Source organism: Helianthus annuus, chromosome 8, assembly GCF_002127325.2.
Source record: "Helianthus annuus cultivar XRQ/B chromosome 8, HanXRQr2.0-SUNRISE, whole genome shotgun sequence".
NCBI lineage: Eukaryota > Viridiplantae > Streptophyta > Magnoliopsida > Asterales > Asteraceae > Helianthus > Helianthus annuus.
In genome coordinates, this window is record NC_035440.2 from 38509237 (window position 1) to 38519504 (window position 10268).

General features: G+C 40.5%; 1 non-coding gene across 1 annotated transcript; it reads left to right on the forward strand.

Annotated features, from left to right (window-relative positions):
* Positions 1-8168: 8168 nt before the first annotated feature.
* LOC118481431 lies at positions 8169-8274 on the forward strand. Its single transcript, XR_004865639.1, has one exon. It is a non-coding gene; the product is annotated as a small nucleolar RNA R71 (small nucleolar RNA).
* Positions 8275-10268: the final 1994 nt, after the last annotated feature.

The following is a 10268-nucleotide window of genomic DNA, read 5'->3' on the forward strand; positions in this document are numbered from 1 at the left end:
GAGCTAAGCGATACGGTGCACGAGCTATTGGTGCTGCTCCAGGAGCTAGCTCGATTTGGAACTCGACCTGGCGATGAGGCGGTAGCCCAGGTAAATCTTCAGGAAACACTTGAGGAAAGTCGCGTACTACTGGAATATCCTCTAATCTCTTCTCTTTCGTTGATGCGTCAATAACAAGTGCCAAAATAGCGGTGTGACTCTTTCGCAAACACTTCTGGGCCTTAAGAAAGGAGATGATGCCTACCACAGCACCGCTCTTGTCGCCTTGAACTTCGAGAGGTTCTTTACCAGAACGGGGAATACGAACGATCTTCTCTTTGTATAGGATCACTGCTTGCTGTTGGGATAACCAATCCGTCCCAATGACGATGTCGAAACTACCCAGAACTATAGGAATGAGATCGATAGAGAAAGTCTGACCAGCGAGGATAAGATTACAAACCTGAACTATGTGCGTGGCCTCTAGACTTTTACCATTAGCTAACTCTACGACATGCTTGGTGTTCAAAAGTGTTGGTGTGCGCTTGAGCATTTGACTAACTTTCAGAGACATATAACTGGTATCCGCACCCGCGTCAAATAAAACAGTAACATAAAAGTCATCGAGAAGAAACTTACCCATCACCACATTAGGATCATTCCTTGCTTCACCTTGCCCCAGCACGAACGCTCGACTCCTGGCACCATTGGTTCATCATTATTTCCCCCGTTGTTGTTCCCATTGCCCTGATTATTGTTGTTGTTATTCTGGTTCTGGTTTAACTAGGGGCAATCCCGCTTAAAGTGGCCTTCAGCACCACACTGAAAGCATCCCCTGTTGCCTCGCTGTTGCCGCTGCTGGTTCTGTGGAGTGGGTGGTTGTTGTTGTTGGTTCTGATTCGCAGGTCGTGAGCTCCTGCAATCCTTAGCTTCATGACCCATCTTGAGACATCTCTGACAACGACCCTTGTTGCACTGACCATTGTGGTGCTTGTTGCATGTGTTGCACTTCGGGAGGTTTCCTCAATATCCACCCTGAATTTGACTACCAGAAGATTGCTGACCAGGGCTCTGATAGCCATCAAGCTTTCGCTGCTGTGCCTGGGACTGAACTGAAGTCGAACCCTTGCTGGAGGCTCCATCCCATTTTCACTTGTTATCACTGGGAGTAGCAAAAGTAGTAGTAGTAGTAGCACCGATACGCTTAGGCAGTCTGTTCTGTTCCACTGCCTGGTCTGTGAGACGATGAGCAAGGCGAGTAACATCCTGGATGGTAGCAAGGTTAGCCGAAGTCACATGGCTTTGAATTTCTGGTACAAGACCCCTGAGATACAGCTCGATACGCTTGATGGGAGGATCCACCATAGTTGGACACAAGATGGCCAGCTCGTTTGATCTTTTCGTATACGCCTCTATTTCTGACCCTGTCATCTTCAGGTTAAAGAACTCCACTTCCAACTTGTGGATGTCATCATGACTACAGTATTCCCGCTTGATCAGTTCCTTAAAGTCGTTCCATGGGGTGGCATTGGCAGTTACCAGCCCCAACATTTGCACTTGTGCGTTCCACCAAGTCAATGCAACGCCTTCGAGAGTACCAGTGGCGTACTTCACCCTACGAGCCTCAGGGCATTCACACATTTCGAAGACTGACTCGAGCTTCTCGAACCAGTGGAGGAGTCCAACTGCCCTTTCTGTGCCACTGAAAGTACTAGGACGACAGTCCATGAAAGTCTTGAAGGTGCATGCAGGTGGCTGAGCGTGTTGACCTATTGTGTAAAAGAACAGGACAAGGTTAATCACAAGAGTTGGTTCAGGAGTGTAGGATCTAAAGATCCTAGAGTGTAACACCTCGAAATTTTGCGTCCAATAATGTATTGACACGTGTCTTAGGTTTCCACGTGGTATTAAATACTAAATAAAGGACTAAAGTTGACAAACCTTGAAAGTATGTAAATTCGAGGGTTAAAAATGTCAACGAGGGATAATTATACTGTATAGTAACCCTAAATGATGCTCGTACCTTCAAACGAATGAATCATGGATCGTACGGAGCGAAATGTGGAAGAAAGTGAGAGATTACAACCTACAGGGGTTAAATGTGTCAACAGGTTTAAGTTATACCTCTGAGTGACCCTTTAACAAACCCGAGACTTTGTAACAGTAAATTACGCTCACTAGAATGTACGATATAAATTTCGCGAAGTTCCGTTTTAAAACGAGAAAGTTATGATCAAATTCGTTAAAAAGGGTTAAAAGCGTCCAACATTGAAAGTTATGACTTTCCGGGAAATGATAAATTAACCAAGGGTTAATAAGTTGGGTAAAGGTTCCGAGGCCCTTATTCGTAAATAAAAGAGGCCCAAAACGCAAAGTTACCCCTTCGAAACCCAAAGGCCAGTGCAATGATTACAAAAGATTTGAAAATCTTGAAAATCAGGTCTCAGGCGGGCCGCGTTAAAGAAACAAGGGACTTTACGCGGGCCGCGAGCACAGGTAAGATATGGGCTCTGACATTAGGATTCAGGCGACCCGCGTAAGAGTTGATGTATCATTTACGCGGGCCGCATCAGCCCCCCAGATGCAGAAAATTCGGACAGAAGCACTATTGAGTGTTTTAACCGACTTTATGTGCAATAATGAGAGCATGGGCGCCCCCTAAACGTCCCCTAGCACTCAGGGACACATGTTGGTGATCTAAGAACACTGGTAGACTTGTGTGGCAATGATCTAAGGTCCCAAATTTGCTATAAAAGGGCCATGAGTTGCAACCAAGTTCTTCACACCTTCATTCTGCTTTCTGATCAATTCTGGAGCTCAAGCATTCTCTCTAAACTTCACAAGTCGTGCATAGGACTCTTGTAAGTATGTTTAACCCTTTGTGGTTTAGTTTTTGCTTAGTTATAGCTTAAAAGTCAATCCGTCGTAATTAACGATTGACTTAACGGTTAATCACAAATGGTCCAGTGATTTATCGAAATAAAGGTAGTTCTATGTTGGTAATCATGTGGGCTTTAAACCCCTTAAAGGGCACCCTCTGATTCCCACTCTAACTAGTCCGAATGTCGAGTCAAACTTGCTTAGAAAAAGTCAACAGAATGCTAATTTGCGATTTTATGCATAATCAGTAATGTAGATGGCGTGTAACCTGTTTTAACACTCATATAACATGATAATAAGTATATTAACTAGTCTGAGCTTGTTTGATCCGACCATTTCCTATTTTGACCCGGTTCGGAACTGAAAGTCGCAAAGCTTTGACTTTTGCTTTGACTTCAGTTCTGACCCGTTATGGTATGATTTAGATATGCCTTAGGACTCTCTTAGGACCAGGTTACATGATGGTATAACCCTCTATGACCGGTTCGTTGTTTGTCCGAGTCTTTTGCACATTTCCGTTAAATGCTTAAAAGTTGACCATAACGCCCTTTTTACTTTAAAACGATAATTTTGGACGTTCAAAACATCTGTTAAGACCCAACGAAGGTTTCAAATAGACTTTTTGAAAACAGACCTCATCTTCCTTCTTTAAAGGGTTTTCGTTAAAGGACCCACTTTCTAAACAATAGTTTGCCATAACAAATAAAAATTGGCCACGTAGCTCAAAAGGTAACCGTTGGCCACGCTGGCACTCCTGTTCCACAAACCCTATATAAACCCTTGACAAACAGAGTTTACACCTATCATTTATACTTATCAAAATCAAAGCATTTCAAAAGAGAAAAACTCCAAATTTTCTTTCAACAAACATTGCTTTCAATCAAAAGATTATCTATTCAAAAGATTCTCAAAAGATTTGACCTAATTTCACCATGGCTCTCGATCTAAAATCCTCTCACAATTACTTGTTGTATCTTGTAAACACAACAAGAACATGGATTTTCACTCCATCATAGACATCATCACATCCTCCAAATATCATAACGTTCTCACTATAAACGCCCTATTCAACTATCCACTCTTAGGAAATTTTGGGAAAATGCAAACTTTTTGCTTCAAAAAAAAATCCCTATATCATCATGATATGATGTCGTGATCACAATAAAATTTAATCCAATTACTACTAAATAGATAGTGGCAAGTGGGTATCGAACACAGGGAGTTTGTGGAATATGTGTTATTTGAAGGTTTATCTAAGTTAACTAAATTAAGCTAATTGCAAGAAAATAAAGTTCAAGAGTTGATTTGATTGATTTGAGTTTTAAAACTAAGATTACTAGTCTAATTGCAAAATGAAAGTATTGGTTGTAAACAAATTAGAGACAAATGACCATCGTTAGTTTCCGGTTTGCTTTGACATTTATGCTATCATTCCACTAGAAAGAACTACATAGACATAATTCATGTGTGATTACTTGTAGTGATGAAAGGGAACTAAGTACTCAGATTCCTAGAACGTGAGGTTGTTACCCGATGACCAACTAACCCTTACCCAATCCTAATTCTACCCATGATATCTCGACTGCCAACGACACCAAGAACATATGGTTTCAATTAGATTAACATAAGAATCAACAATTTACAAACAATCAATCACACACCATAACAAACAATCATAAAGACAAAGTTTGTTATTCTAGAAATTAGGAAATCAAGCATAAAGTCTAATACAAACCTTCAACCAAAGATAGTCATCAAGAGTTTAGCCACTCATGGCTTGAATCATCATCCTCACACAAGTTTCAATGTTCATAACAATTAAAAACACAAACCGAATGATTGGAAATTGTCTTCCAGCACCAAGAACACTAGAAATCGCCCCTAGAACTATGTGTAACCAAATGGGAATGATTAAAGGTGAAAAGACACCATAAATCCGCATTAAAAGGTGGAAGTTACACATTTACGCAGGTCAGCGTCGTAAGCTACGGTGGCCACCGTAGCTTACGGTGGCTTTAAACTGTCATACGGTGACAAAAAGTGCTAGTCGGCGCCGTAAGCTACGGCCCTTGCCATAGCCTACGGCAGGCTTCAACATGAAAACTTGTTTTCATCATAACTTTTTCGTTTCAACTCCATTTTCTTAACCGTTTTCGCCTACGTTCTCGTAATTTCCTCCTCTATCATGCTATCCTCTTAATTCTTCAATTCCAAAAATTGATTTTTTCATTTATTCTCCGTGATCCTTCCATTTTAAGCTCTCGTTTGTACCTGAAACACAAACAACCGTAGTTATCTAATTCTAGACAACTACCCGATTAAATGTAGGATTTTATTATCATTTATACCACTTAAGGGTTGTCTTACGGACTACCCGTCACATCCCCACACTTAACCGTTGCTTGCCCCAAGCAACCCGTTCAACAAAACACAATTTATTCAAGCGATCAAGCACAAACCAAGCAAACAAATGTCCTTATTTACTAATTCTTTCTTAAAACCGCGCATAACACACCCCTCACAATAACTCTCCTCTCAGTGACAAATAATACTTGCAAAAATGAGCTAGAACACACTTAAGGTAAATGGGTAGTTGAACAATAATATGCTTGTACTCAAATCGGTCCTTCGCCTAAAGAATTTGCTAAACATGTATGCGAATCAAAGGGACTTAAAGGTTGTAACACGGCTAGGCATACGGGTAGGAAATGGAAATATATGTAGTAACTAATGATTCGACCCGGTCTTTTATTTCTATCTAAACATAACATCCATATACAATACATCAATCTCTTTTTCTTTTTTTTTTTCATTGCTTTTTCTCTTTTTTTTCTTCTTTTTTTTCATATCTCTTTTTTTCTTTCGATTTAACAAACATAACAAACAAGCATACTAGAACAAGATGATTATACTAATAGACCGGGTCAAATACGGGTTAATTTTTTAAGAGAAAGTAGGCACGGGTTAACAAAAGATCGGCTCAAACCTCAAATGGGCTACTAAAGTCCAAACCCCCGTCCGTCTCACTACCATGCTCATATATATAATTTATGAGGTCCAACCCCCCAAATCCCACACTCGCACTCATCATGACGAGGCTACCTAAATGCCCTTATCATTTTCACATTCTTGCAAAGCTAAGGCCTCAAACCGCATCTAAGCACAAGTTCTAATATACCCCCACCCATTGCCACTCTCATCAAAGAAAAATATTTCTAATAAATTCAAAGAGATGGCTCAACTCTCACCAAGAAAGAACAAGGGAATATGGGATGCAAGTGTGTCATGCGGTTTTGTATTCAAATGTTCAATTCGGACCATTGTCACTTGATTTTAAAAAAATTACAATTTTCAGAAATTTTTCAAAATTTCCCCTCATCCCCACACTTGGGATACATTGTCCCCAATGTATGGTTTTGAAGGGAATATCGCTTAAACACCAAAAACATCAACTTTGTTTTTTTTTTTTTTATAAACAAAAGCAAACTAATAAACTAACAATATTTCAAAGCTAAAGAACATGACAAGTCTAAGGAAAAAGTACATTGACCTGGTGAAGTTTGACACAACAGATATTGTAAATGATCCAATTTCCTATCACCACCTTCACACAAATATCCGCACATCTTCCCCACACTTGAGTGTTGCCATGGCCCTGAAACATAGAAAACTAAAGAAATAACAAGATCCGTGAAAAACCTCGGGTTGCCTCCCGAGTAGCGCTAAGTTTTCAGGTCTTCAGCCAGACCGTGCCACCCCCATTTAAGGTGGCTCAAAGAAGCGGTTCCTACCATCTCCATCACTTCTTCGTGCCATTGAGCAAAATGCATCCGTCTCGTTTCGAATCGGTGGGTAATCAAATACACTCTTGCTTGAACCCTTATGCTTTTCTTCACGACCCGGTGGGTAATTTCTTCTCATTCTTTTGAAACACCTTTTCACTAAACCCGCTATCCTTCGCCTCAACAAAATCGTATCTAATCATCTTAGTCTGACCATCAAATGACAACTTATGGTTCTTTTCGGTCTTGGTAATGATTCATTCTCTACAATCGATTTGAGCATTTGCCGTATAGAGAAACGGTCGACCCAAAATCACCCTTTGTTGTGACGCCATCATGGTAGTAGCATAATCTAAAACCAGAAAATCCACCGGGTATTCGAATTCTCCCATCCGAATCATAACATTCTTAACAATTCCCCGTGGACGCCTCCAACTTTCATCCGCCAAACTCACCATGGAGTCTACATCCTGAAGCGGACCAAAATCATACATGTCGTATAGATCACCTGGTAACACACTCATGCTCGCCCCATAATCCAATAATGCATGAGGAATTTTTAGTTTCCCCACTCGGATAGGCACGATTGGCGCTCCATACTCTTTATCATTCTCGACTTCGGCATCTTTTTCCAAACCCGCATTCGCTTGATACGAAGAAGTTAGCAATGTTTCATTAAATTTAATATTTGGAACGGTGCTTACCACATTGATGTTAATGCTTTTTGTGTTCTTGGGATTTATCACCGTGTCACTTGGTAATTGACATTTTGCTTTCTTCAATAATGCCACGTCACTTGCAAGTTAACCCATTTGAGTGGTCAACGACTGAATCGCTTTGTCACGGATTTCATCTTTTTGCATGCGAACATCATCCATTTGATTTCTTCGCTGCATCTCTAGTTGCATTGCCTTGAACATCTCCATGACCTCATTTCCACTTGATGAAGTTTGACCCGAACCACCTTGACCCGTTTGGTGAGATTGCCCTTGGTAGCCATAATTACTTCCACCTCGATAGTTCCCTTGATTGTATTGTTGGCGAGGTGCAAAATTACCTTGAGCTCCTTGAAAATTTGGGTTGGCTTGATTCGAGGGATTCCCGTAGCGGAAGTTTGGATGGTTTCTCAAACTGGGGTGGTAAGTGTTAGAATTCATATTGTAATTTCTACCACCCCCTCTTTGCCCTTGCAAAGCATTCACCTCCTCATATTGCCCTTCCACCACTCCTTGGCAATTTTCAGCCGCATGTCCTAACTCATTACAAAGTCCACAAACATCATAAATTTGGTTAGAAGTTTGAACATTACCATCGTCTACCGCATGCACTTGAGTTCGGGTAATAGCCGGTCGTGCTCTCCTTGATGCTTGAGCTTTTCTTTTTGATGTGATCGCCATTTGCTCCAAGAATTCCCAATCGTCATGCTCATAGTTTGTGCCAAAAGTGCCATTGGTAATAGACATTAAATCGCGAGCATCTTCGGCACTTAACCCCTCATGGAAAGCATTCATCAATTCCCATAACTCTATCCCATGATGAGGGCAATTTTTGATCATCATGTTGAGCCGTTCAAATGCCTCATGGAACATCTCACCTTGTTGTTGTTGAAAACTTCTCAACCCCTTCCTAGCATCATTTGTCTTTTGAGCGGTGTAAAATTCATCTAAGAAAATTTGTTGCATTTCCGCCCATGTATATATAGATGCCGAAGGTAATGTGTAGAACCACTTTTTCGCTTTATCTTCCACAGAGAATTGGAATAGCACCAATTTGACATCATCGGCCGAAAATCCTTGACTCCCAAGAGTGTTGCAAACCGAATCATAAGCCTCCAAATGGAAATAAGGCTCTTCCGTTGCTAGACCCTTATACTTTGGTAAACTTTGCAACGAATTGGTTCTCACTTCAAATGTCCTCCCTTGGTCATTGTGAGGAATAACTACCAGTGAAGGATTATGAGTGATCACCGGCCTGAAATGTGCTTCTATACCTCTTGCATGTTCTCGAAGATGTCTTCTTGGTACACCAATCCGAACCCTTGGACGAATAGGACTCATTGGTCTTTGCATAGGCCCTTGAGGTGCAAATGGTGGTTGAAATTGTTGCTGCATCGGTTGTTGTTGAATTGGCCTTTGAAATTGATGTTGTACATTTTGCGGACGAATTTGTTGTAACGGTGTAGGACGTTGCAATTGTGGCCCTTGAGGCCTTAGCCGAATATGTTGTGGTATAATTTGTTGTTGTGGAATCCCACCAACACTTGGCATTCTTTAAGCTTGACCTTGTACATAAGTAAACTCCCCTTGATCTCCATCACCCCATATGCGTATCCTTCTTCCTCATATCCCTCAAACTCCTCATATCCTTCATCATATCCATCTCCTCCTATACCAGAAGATTGCCCGAATGGAAAAGATGAATATTGAAAACTCGATTGGTTCGATGGTCTAAATGTAGAAGTAGCATGAACAACAGTTGAATTTGGGGGTATTGAATAGGTTGAAGATGATTGACCCGTAGTTGGGAAGAAATGGGAAAATGGTGGAATTGTGGTAGAAGGGTTAAAGGTATGTGTAGGTTCAACTTGGGTAGTGGCAGACAATGTAGTGGTATTGGTTGGTGTAACATCATGTGGTGAAGTAAATTCGGTAGTGGTGTTAGGCATGGTGGTATTTGGTGAAGGTTGTGTTGATGATGGTATAAAAGGTGGTGTAAGCTCACCCGTAGTGGGTGGTGGTGGTGGATCCATGTATCTAAGTGGTGTAATTGGTGTAGTAGGTGTTGTTGGTGAACCACTGATTCTGTTTTCCCTTAACAAAATTTTGTTTCCTCTCAAAGTTCGTTTAATCTCTGGATCAAATGCCAATGGTGATAACTTGTGAGAGCTTCTAGTACGCATGCACCTGTAAATACCTGCACACTAACACACCCAGCGTAAACCAGAAAAATAACAAACTTAAAAAGATAAAAAAATAACACCCGTTGCGCACTACTCCCCGGCAACGGCGCCAAAAATTTGATGGGATGTCGTGGTCACAATCAAATTTAATCCAATTACTACTAAATATATAGTGGCAAGTGGGTATCGAACACAGGGAGTTTGTGGAATATGTGTTATTTGAAGGTTTATCTAAGTTAACTAAATTAAGCCAATTGCAAGAAAATAAAGTTCAAGAGTTGATTTGATTGATTTGTGTTTTAAAACTAAGATTACTAGTCTAATTGCAAAATGAAAGTATTGGTTGTAAACAAATTAGGGACAAATGACCATCTTTAGTTTCCGGTTTGCTTTGACATTTATGCTATCATTCCACTAGAAAGAACTACATAGACATAATTCATGTGTGATTACTTGTAGTGATGAAAGGGAACTAAGTACTCAGATTCCTAGAACGTGAGGTTGTTACCCGATGACCAATTAACCCTTACCCAATCCTAATTCTAGCCATGATATCTCGATTGCCAACGACACCAAGAACATATGGTTTCAATTAGATTAACATAAGAATCAACAATTTACAAACAATCAATCACACACCATAACAAACAATCATAAAGACAAAGTTTGTTATTCTAGAAATTAGGAAATCAAGCATAAAGTCTAATACAAACCTTCAACCAAAGATA